General features: G+C 41.3%; 1 long non-coding RNA gene and 1 pseudogene across 1 annotated transcript; both read right to left on the bottom strand.

Moving 5' to 3' along the window:
* Positions 1-1,721: 1,721 nt before the first annotated feature.
* Positions 1,722-2,282, bottom strand: LOC108350235 (succinate dehydrogenase [ubiquinone] cytochrome b small subunit, mitochondrial pseudogene; annotated as a pseudogene).
* A 5,489-nt stretch (positions 2,283-7,771) lies between these two features.
* On the bottom strand, positions 7,772-10,386 carry LOC147995897 (uncharacterized). Its single transcript, XR_015671419.1, has 3 exons — positions 10,207-10,386; positions 8,075-8,160; positions 7,772-7,976 (listed from the first exon to the last, which is right to left on the bottom strand). It is a non-coding gene; the product is annotated as an uncharacterized LOC147995897 (long non-coding RNA).
* Between the last annotated feature and the right edge of the window lie 701 nt (positions 10,387-11,087).

Genomic DNA, 11,087 nt, shown 5'->3' with positions numbered 1-11,087 from the left:
TCCTTGGACTTTCCAGTCATCGGAAATGGGCCAAAGCAAAGTCAACTCAGGAACTCACTGCAGGATTTGGAATTAGGAGAATCAGAGACCAACTGAGAATCAGCAATGGGAGACTGCTGACTGGCAGCCTCCTCTTCTGGCTGTTTGGCCAGCATTCAGCTGCCTTTGTTATACAGCTCAGGCCCATCCACATAGGCATTGTACAGCCCACAGTGAGCTCCCCCAACCCCATGCCAATATAAAAAAAAATTGGCCCCATAGACATGCCCCAGGCCAGTCTGTATAGGCAATTCTTTAATTGAAGTTCCCTCTTCTCAGTTGTGTCAAGTTCATACCCAAGGTTTGCCGTAATAATGCCACAAATAATTGAGGGAAAAATGGATTATTCAATTTCTCACTTGTAACTAATTCTGTGGAGAAAAATAATGAATTCCACCTACTACTGCATCAAAGGCAGACCCCAAATTGATTATACTCAATATAGTCAATATTGAGGCATACTACCAGGAGTAGAGTATCTTTGTGATCTATGGAGAAAACTATAGCTTTGGTTACTTTAAAATTAATCACTAAATTAAATGAATGTTGTGTGAATAAAATTAGCAAACTACCAGTGAGATTAAAATATTTTCTGTGTCTTAGGTGATAAGTGACTAGTATATATAACATGAAACTCTTATAAACAAAGAAGAAAAAAATAAGATAATGAGAAAAGTCAGCACAGGCAATTTACAAAAGAAAGAACTGAATATATTGGCTTGTCCAGAAAAGCCTTCCAGTTCATTGGTCATGAGAGAAATATAAAATGAAACAGTGGGCATGCTAAATTTGCCCCAGTTGATTAGCAATGTGATTAAAGCTGGATCATACAAATGTTTGTACAGATATTCACTCCTAGCATGGACTGTTGTTCAAAGTGTACATGTTTCCTAGAGCCCAGGTGTTCCGAAGGAGTATATCCCAGAGCAACCCAGAATAGAGACATTCCCACAGAGGTTTATAAAGGCAAAATATAATATAATGGAAATTACCAATATAATACCAACACATGTATCAAAATTAGTACAATATCTACCAAGCTGGAGTAGAATTACTTAAAAGTCATTTGGAGATGAATAGGTTTCAATTTTACCAACCTTTTTTTTCATTACATAATATTTTATTTAAAAATTTTTCTTTTTCAGAGTATACTTTCTCATTAACAATTCCCACTGTGGGAAGATAGTTTATTACTTAGTCTTGTATTTTTGGACAGCTTATTTCTGCACTAGTGAGATACATTTGAAGAGTAAGTCTGTTTGCAATCTGTCATATTTTAACCCACCTACAAAGGAGAACTACCTAAATTGAACTTCTCTAAATCTAGCTTTCTCAATTTCCTTCCTAACACACACACACACACACACACACACACACACACACACACACACACACACACACAATTTCAGTAATTAAGAGCATCTCCTGATTAAAAGTCCCCTAGAAACAGAGCCATCAACAGCTGGTGTCATCTGAACTAGAGTGGAAGGTTCCAAATGGAATACTTTGCAATTTCATGTGAAGTCTGATTCATGAATGAACAGTCCTCCCTCCGGGTAGTGGAATATAGAACTAAGACTCATGACTGGTTGAACCTAACTCCTCAAACCTCTTCCTCAATAAAATATTCTGAAAATAACCATGTAATTAAAAGTCATTCTGCCCACCAATGGATTTATCCTTCATTCCCTCCTCATTGTGAGGTGAACAGCATTGATAAAGCAGAGGCAAGGAGGCATACAATCAAGTGCTACAACAAGAGGACAGAGCTTCCACAGCATGACAACTTCTCTACAGATGCCTACATTGTGGTAATTGAAGTAGCAAAGCCCAGCAAAGGTCAAAGCTGAGTGTGCCAAGTGGCCTCTCTTGACAGCCTTCTGCAGTGTGTCTCCATGAATGTAATCAATAACCACTTGTCCAAGGCCCCAGTGAGTGTGCAGAGTGAGGGCGGCAGCCAGAGAGTAGTGCACCAAAGAACAGGGATTCAAGTACCCAACTGAAAGCAGGCCCAAGAACAAAACACCGACAACGCTCTTACTGGTCCAGTGGAGAGATGTAGCCTTGAAACCAGAATGGTGGCTGGGTGACAGGTGAATGTGCTGGGTACCACGCAATCCCGGGGTAGGCTGGTCCTAGAGAAATGCTGGCACATGAGCAGTTCTGACCATCCAGCTTCAGAGTAACAGAGCTCGAGCTCCTTGACCACCGCAGAGAATGCCCAGCTTTAAAAGAACTGCCATGCTACCTTTTTTTCAATTTTACCAATCTTATAAGAACAAAATGAAATGGCACATGCTGCTTCATTTCAAAATGAGAAAAGTGCCATACTTGTCCATGGTTCACTCTTTTTTGTATAGAACTTGAAGTCATTACCAGAGAAACAAGGAAAGAGCATAGAATAAGTGAGATATATTTGGAAAAGGAAGAATCCAACTATCTCTATTTGTTAATGATATCCTATATTTAAAAGACCCTAAAGATGACCAGAAATCTTTGAGAACCAAGACTTTAAACAAAGCAGAAGATATAAAACCAGCAGTTTTTGACCAATAGCAAACATACTGGGAAATGGGCCAGAACCCTCAAACTTTAGAACCCCCTAAACAAACAAACAACCAAACAATCTACCTCTGGATAAACCTAACCATGGGATTATGCTAACTACAAAACACAGGAGAAAAAAGCATTAGATGTATAGACTCCCCATATTCATAGACCAGAAATTAGTTTGCAGTCATAGTAATATCTCCTGATTTACTGTAGCCACCATCAAAATTTCAATAACATTCTACACCGAACTAGAACAAATTCACATGAAAACACAAATGACTTCAAATAGCCAAACCAATCATTACCAGAAGAGAAATGATGGAGACTTTACCATACCTGAGTCTGTATTACTGCAAAGCACACTGTGACACAAAAGCAGACATGTAGATATACAAAATAAGAAATAAATCCACACTGCTTCAGCCATATGACTTATGAGAAACTGGATGCCAAAAGCATGTTGAGAAAAAGATCCCCAAAGAAATGATGTGCAGAAAACTAGACAAGAACATGTAGAAGAATGAAACAAGTTCCAAATAAACCCTTCCCCTTCCCAGGTTGTTTTTGGACAGTATTTTATCACAGCAACACAGACCTAGCCCAAACTAAACCAAAATAGATGGCATTTTTACTGTATGCTGACTTCCCAATTCTGAGTTTTCTATTCTATTATATTGGTTTTATGCACATCTCTGGCAGAGCCACTGTATTTCATGATTTTCATCCTTCATTTTTCAATTGACTTAGCTATTTTTGAACTTTTATATTTTTGTAAAAACTTTGAAAAAGTTCCGTTTTGGTGGGGGAGGTTGCAGGGTTGGAGGGTGGACATGAAGGCATGGGGAGGTGAGTGGGATTGTTATGCCAGATGTAAAATTCAAAAAGAATAAAAGTTAAAAAAATAAGTTTAATTAAAAAAAATCACTGAGCTTGACACTCATAGATTGGCATGTAGCCCAATTGTCATCAGAGAGGCTTGAACTAGTAACTGGTAGAAAAAGATGTAGAGACCCATAGCCAAGCAGTAAATAGAGCTTGGGGAATCCTGCAGAAGAGGGGGAGGAAGGATTTTAGGAACCAAAGGGGTCAAGGACACCACAAGAAAAACCACAGAATCAACTAACTTGGGTCCACAGGGGTTCACAGAGACTGCTGCCAACCAGGGAGCCTGCATGGGCATGACCTAGGCCCTCCACACAGTCGTGTAGTTTGATCTTCTTGTGAGACTCCTAAGAGTGGGAGTAGGAACTTTCTCTGTTGCCTGCCATTAGGATCCTTTTCCCCTACTGGGTTGCCTTGTTTTGTCTTGTCTTGTCTTGTCTTGTCTGATTATTTATTTATTTACCATTTTTAAAATTGGGTATTTCTTACTTACATTTCAAATGTTATTCCCAGTTTCCTGTTCATCAGCCTTAATAAGAGGAGGTGCCTAGTCTTACTCTGACTTGATATGTTGAGCCCTGGGAGTCTGACCCTTCTCTGTAGAGAAAGGGAGGGGAAGTGGATTGGGTTGGGGAGGGGGAGTAGGAGAGGAGCTAGAATGAGAGGAGGGAGAGGGAACTGTGTTTGGGTTGTAAAATAAATAAATTTTATTTAAAAAGACTATTTAGCTTGGGATTTTATAGTTTGCATATACTTTTTCTTAAAAATATTAAATATTAAGTCTTAATATTCAGGTATGTTTAAGCACACTATACATTTGACTTTCTATTTTCTTTACTAGAGTTTTACACTTTCTTCATAATATTTGTGTATATTTTTGAGAAATCCCAGATATTTTAGAGTTTTATTGCTCTGCTAAATGGTATCTTATTTTCAGTAGATTTTTAAAAAACAGTTATTGCCTGTCGCGCCCACCTCGACCGGCAAGGAAGACGCAACACCGTTGAATCCTTCTCAATCAGCCTTTATTGCAGGAACACCTAATTGATAGTACGGGGACCCCAGGGAACAAAGGCACTCGCCTTAAATACAAGACAGGCTGTGGCTGTAAATTTGTCCACTGGGGATTGGTGGAGCATGAAATACCTATTTAGCATGAATATCACCCTGGCCTTGTAGGTGCTGGGGGTCTGCCAACACATGCGCTGTAGGTGTTTACCACAAACGACCACCGGATGTCGGCGCCATCTTTAGCCGCTCCCTACATCTCCCTCTTTTTTGTTTTTTTAAAAATGAACCCATTAGGTGGAGGTAGTAGTCTGAGAGAGGTCAGACATGCCTCACAGAGTGCCCAGCTCGGCCATGGCGAACCACTCTTGCAGTTAGGACTGCACCCCAATGGCTAGAGATGACTTATGTACAACACACCGTCCTGGGCTATACGTGTGTGTTTAATATTAGGGGAGAAGCAGAGCAGAGGGGCATAGGACCAGCCCGAATGTTCAAACAGGGCAAGGCCACCTCTGTCTATGACTGGTCTAGATCTGGGTGTCACGTCAATACACGTCATTGCTCCTGTCTTAGGTCGTTCCTCTCTAAAAACTCGGCCTTACCCGTCACTGGAAATTAACCCTATCGCCACCAGGCTCCTGTCTTAGGTTGGTCCGAGCCTGAGGAAAGTTGCCCGTCTCTGGATACAATGACTTCACATGACAGTGACAAAATATGATCTAGGGCGAACTCTCAATCTATCAGAGAGGCCAGCCATACACTGGGAGAAGCACTGCTTTCAATGGCCGCCATAGCTTGGTAAACAATCGCTTTGTGTCTAGCATGTTCTCGTTTTAAACGGCAAAAAAGCCATAGGCATACTCCACATCCCAAGAGGACAATGGCCCCCCAGGCAAACATGCCAGCCCAATCTATAAAAAATGAGAAAGCATTGGTGATCCACGAGGTGAAATCCCCAATCGAGATGGGTTCCATTCTGGTGTTGTTAAGGACAGCAATCTGCATCAGCAATTGTCTCGATAATTGTTCCGCTTCCATGGACCAGTTTCCTTTCAAATAATTAGAGATTTCTTTGCTCTGTTGAGAATACTGAGAAAAGTTAGCTTTCAATGGAGTAACACATAAGCCTCTAAAGGAGGAAACGCAGGACAGCTGCGTCATATGATATAATGCCTCAATTTGTTCTTGAATCAAATCTATTCGTTGGTTAGCTAATAGAAAGCCAGATGCCAAGTGGGCATTAAATTCTTCTTGTATCTCTAATGCCACTGCGGTTCTTTCTACAATCTGATTGATAGTCTCAGCTGTCTGTATTTGATTAGTCATAGGTTTAGTAGCAGCATGGCGATCCGCAGCAGAGCGGCCATGCATATCCAAAATTAAGAAATTTAGAGTAAAAAGAGCTAAAGACAACTGTTCTCTTGGTGTTTTGCCATAGGCAATTCCCCCTTTTTGTTTTTGTAAGAGCTCTTTTAAAGTACGATGTGCTCTTTCTACAATTCCTTGACCTTGGGGATTGTATGGCAATCCTGTAGTATGTTTGACCTGTATTGTTTGGCAAAATGTCTGAAAAGACTTTGTAGTGTAGGCAGGTCCGTTGTCTGTCTTGAGGCTGTCAGGCTTTCCCCAGACTGTCCACGCCTCTAAGCAATGACTAATGGCATTACGAGCCTTTTCACCAGTCATCAGAGTGGCATGTATAATGCCAGAACAGGTATCAACAGAAACATGTGTATATTTTAAATTTCCAAATTGAGATATGTGTGTGACATCCATCTGCCAGAGTTTTAGTGGAATCAGACCACGAGGGTTAACTCCCACCTGAGGAGGGTGGTGAAACTGAACACAATTCTGGCAACGTAATACTACATCACGAGCTGTAGCTCTAGAGATTTTAAATTTTTGTTGAAGAGTGAAAGCAGGAACATGAAACTTTTGATGAAATTCTCTAGCAAGATCAACTGGAGCTGCATGAAAAATAAATTCTCTGCGAGTACTAGCATCCACCAGAGCATTATTACTGGCCATGGGACCAGGCAAATTAGTATGAGCTCGAATATGTTGTATGAAAAACTTATTTTTTCTTGGTCCAAATTAATTTTTGTAATTCTAAAAGAATTTGACATATAGTACTAGTCAACCTAATTGGCCCTGTAATTTCAAGTGAGCGCACAGCGTTAACTACATAAGCAGAAACAGAAATTAAATTGAAAGAATCATGAAATCTTTTAAAAACTTCCAACACAATTTTACATTCTGTAATTTGGGGGTGCCTGGCTTCTAGGATAAGAGTTCTATAAAAATATTATCTCAATTTATACCTATTTCTCTAGGTTGGCTCATGTCACATATTGTCTAGAATGACTCTATATAAATTATCAGTTTTATGTCAACTTCTTGTTATAGATGTTATAATTTTTTAACTATATCCAATAACTTAAAGGCCAATAATCTATGACCAAGGCATGTAGAACATATTTATACATTTAAAACCAGTCAGAAACAAAATTGAAGTGGTTAACACATGTCTTTAATATTTAGACCAAGCACCATTTTTGCTTTTCTAGCTGTGATTTTAAAAGAAACACCTTGTCACCTGTTAAGTCTAATAACAACTCAGGGATTTTTCTAAGAGAAACAGCCATCAGCTCCTATACCAAGAAGCTGAGGAGCTGTTGGCGCCTTTAAGATCAGCTCCTGCAGATGTTCTGCCCCCGGGCAGCTTGTCCAGCTGACCTAGGCTCTTTGCTGTAGGTACAGGGCTCCAAAGGCCGATTGAAACTGCTTTTTATTCATTTGTTCTCTTTTCAGAAACGAGTTAAGACCAAATCAAGGTGTGAATGACCGGCAGATAAAGTTTTTACCATTTTTTCTTTTGAACATGAAACATAAAACATTTAAACAATGAGAAACAAAAACCACAGACATAAACTGACAGACATGGACAGCTTGGTGCACCAAGGACAGACAATAGACATAGAGGGAAAAAACTAGATGGTGTCCCACTGAAAGGACTCAGATATCTTATCTATGGAGTTCAGAACCAGAAATAAGCATTTCTCTAATAGGAGCCAGCAGAGAGGCAGGACATCTCCTACCTTTCTTCTGTTCCCAGGAGAGCTCTGAAAGTTTTTCTCTTTCTCCAAAGCATCTGTGGAGAGTCTGGAAGGACTGTTTTTCCCAAACCCATTCTCTCTCATGTCTAGGGTGTAAACTGTCTCTAATCAGGGTCCAAAGACTAAAACATAACTCTAAAAGAATGCATACACAAAAACACTTTACCATTACCTTGTCTCTTTTTTATTATAAGTTTTATTCATGCTAGCCCAAATCATTGAGGCCTTTTCTAGCCCATCTTACCCCAATACGTCCCTGTTTTATGGCTCCAGGAGATAAGGGCCAAAAGGTTTTATGGCCCCTGGTTCTTGGAACAGAGCTACTAAATCAGGAGAAGGATCGGATCTTCAAGTCCTTATTATTTTTATCTCGGCCTGTCGGAGTAAAAGTTGGTCAGAGTTGATGAAGCATCTGCATTTGAAACACATCTGGTTAGGCTTGGGCCTGGAATGTTCTCTGTTTTAACTTTTACCTCTGGCTGTTGGCAGTTTTGTAGTCCGAGGGGCTTCTCTGTCCCCCAACCTGGGGCATTTTGACCACAGGGGCAGGAACTGGCTGCTGTGGGGATAGGATCAAAGGCACTCTCCATGTTAATGATGACTAATGAGAAAAATAACTTAATGCTGGAGACTGACTCCTCTCTTGGAATAAAACCAACAGATAAGGCAGGCTCCCTGAAAGAACTTCTCTTAATGAGCACTCTCTTTCTGTGAGCAAAAGTTGAAGGTCTGGCCACTAAAAGCAGAAATTCTTTTCTTGTTCTTGTTTTCCTTAGAGTCCTCCCCCACCTCACTCTCAGCCTTTTCAGATCATTCCTCCTGTAGCATTTCTAACGCAGCCTGTCCCTTTAAGGTTCCTTGTTCCCAAGCAAAATTTAAATCTTTCCCAGCTTTTCTTAGCTGTCCACCTCGAGATTCTCAGAGAGCGAGCCAAGGTGCAATGGCAATCGCACTCACTAAGAAATCTCTCTATAGTGCTTCTTTTTATCCTAAGCCCTTTTTTTTTAAACAGCTCCTGAAGAGCCAGAAAAATTGGGTGAGACTGAGCAGTCTCCATGTTCGCTGTAGCAGCTCCGCAGCTAGTTTCGCTCCTCCCTACTGTGTGGGCTGGGAGCACAAGCACAGATAAAACACTATGCTTCAAAAATTAACGTTGGCTATCAACCAACACACCGCCACTAGAGCGGGGTCCATAAAATTAAGTTTCCTTTCACTACACCTGCTCCATAGCCGGAGAGAGGCAGGCTCTGGTTAAACTCCCCCAGTCTCCAGGGGTGAGACAATATCTGCCAAGAGCCTCAATTTGAGCGATAACAAAAGCTGAGTTGACTCCATAGGTTTTGACTGACTCTGTTAATTGTTTTATTGTCTTAAAGTCAACAGGTTCATGATGTTGCAGCCCGTTTGCATCCAGAAAAACTGGAAAACTCAATCCTAACTCTTTCCATACTTCCGGGCAAAAAGAAGTACTTCCTGCAGGCTTCACCATTGTTTTACCTTGAAAGTTATACGGTGGTGCAGGAGGTGCTGTTGGCATAATTGCCTTCTTATTTAAGTCCTTGGCTTGTTTCTGCACAGCGTAAGTGTTTGGCCAGTCAGAATGATAAATCTCTTTCTCATAATGAGCTACCTCCTCCTCAAGGTCAGCTAAGTCACTATCACTAAACTCTGAATCACTAGACATCTCCAAGGTCAATGCCTTTAATGAGGGATAAATTTTTTTTTTTGTTCCTAGATCCTGATTACTATTCTCGCCTTTGTCTATCCTCTCCTTGATCTTTTCTGCCTTTTCTTTTACCTCTTTTCCTCCTTTTCTTTTCTTTCCTTCCTTCAAAACTTTCTCTCCTTCTGACATACTCTCCTGTTGCTCTGTAAGGATTCTCTGATCTGTCCTAACAGCTTCTTCACATCGTTTATCTTCCAAGCAGGCATGGATCATACGCCAAAGCGGCCTTGTCCCTGGTTTAAGCTTGCCCACTGTAGTCTCCTTATCCAGATCTTTTCCCAGCTTCTCCCATGCTCTCAAAGTGAGTGACCCTGACACTCTAAACCACGGGACACAACGGTTACACTCATCAAGAAAACTCAGCAGGATTTTCTTTTCAATTTTAAGCTTACGCTAACCAAGAAGCTCCTGAAGAGCTGACAGGAGCGGGGTGGAGTGTGAGCTTCCCATGCTTTTACGACCTTATTTACGATCGATTTACAAGCAAGGCGAGTTGGCGAGCTGGTGTGTTTATTTACACACGATCTTGTGGCTCATCATGGACTCTTCCCAACAAATGCATTCATGCCCTGGACGGTGGCAATTCAGACAGAAGCAACACCACAACACAAAAAGAGTATAAGGCAAAAGTGCTAGTCCAACCCACAAAGAATCAAATGGAAAAGACAACATTACCGTGCTCCACAAACCCCTTTTTGCCTCTAAACCAAGGCTATCATTGTCTCTGCTTTTCCAGAGAACTTTATTGTCCTACTAGGGAAGTTTTACAATCCCTTATCCTGGAGCTTTATCGTCCCAACTTCAGGAACTTTACCATTCCACTTCTAGGAACTCTATTGTCCCAATTCCGGCAACTAACTGCCCCTACTGGGAACTTACCGAAGTCGACCATCCTGAGGCTGAAAAAGTTCTGGATCCAGACGAGAAAAGATTTTCTCGGGTCCCCGTACGGGCCACCAGTTGTCGCGCCCACCTTGACTGGCAAGGAAGACGCAACACCGTTGAATCCTTCTCAATCAGCCTTTATTGCAGGAACACCTAATTGATAGTACGGGGACCCCGGGGAACAAAGGCACTCGCCTTAAATACAAGACAGGCTGTGGCTGTAAATTTGTCCACTGGGGATTGGTGGAGCATGAAATACCTATTTAGCATGAATATCACCCTGGCCTTGTAGGTGCTGGGGGTCTGCCAACACATGCGCTGTAGGTGTTTACCACAAACGACCACCGGATGTCGGCGCCATCTTTAGCCGCTCCCTACAATTGCCAGAGTAAGGAACACCATCAGTTTCTATTCAAGTCTATTGCATTATTTTGCTATATTCGTTATCTTAGATATTCTCATCTGCTGTCTGTTAACAGGTTTCTATTTCTGGGTGGATGATCACGCTACTTGCAGATAATATTTTTCTTTCTTCCCAGGTTCTCACTCGTTATTCCAAGCAACAGAATTTCACTTTGTTTTGTAACAGATGAATAGTATTCATAGGCGTACGTGTGTGTCTCCTCCACATTTTTATATCTCACAACAGAGCGTTTTTAAAATGTAACCTCGCAGGCTACACAAAGTAACATTTCCAAGTGAATCCTGTGAAATCCTAAGTAGGTGCTCTGCCGCAGAGGCACAAGGGTCTCACATGGATTCTGAGCCACAGTTGACACATTGTATGATCAGTGTGCATCTTGCCAAGAGTCCCTGGACGCTTTGGATCTTCACCTTTGACAGTTCAAGGCACCCTGCTCTGTAATGCTTCCCTC

This window comes from Rattus norvegicus, chromosome 2, assembly GCF_021556685.1.
Source record: "Rattus norvegicus strain SHRSP/BbbUtx chromosome 2, alternate assembly SHRSP_T2T, whole genome shotgun sequence".
NCBI lineage: Eukaryota > Metazoa > Chordata > Mammalia > Rodentia > Muridae > Rattus > Rattus norvegicus.
Note: the sequence above shows the minus strand (reverse complement) of the source record. Positions and strands in the feature narration are given on the sequence as shown.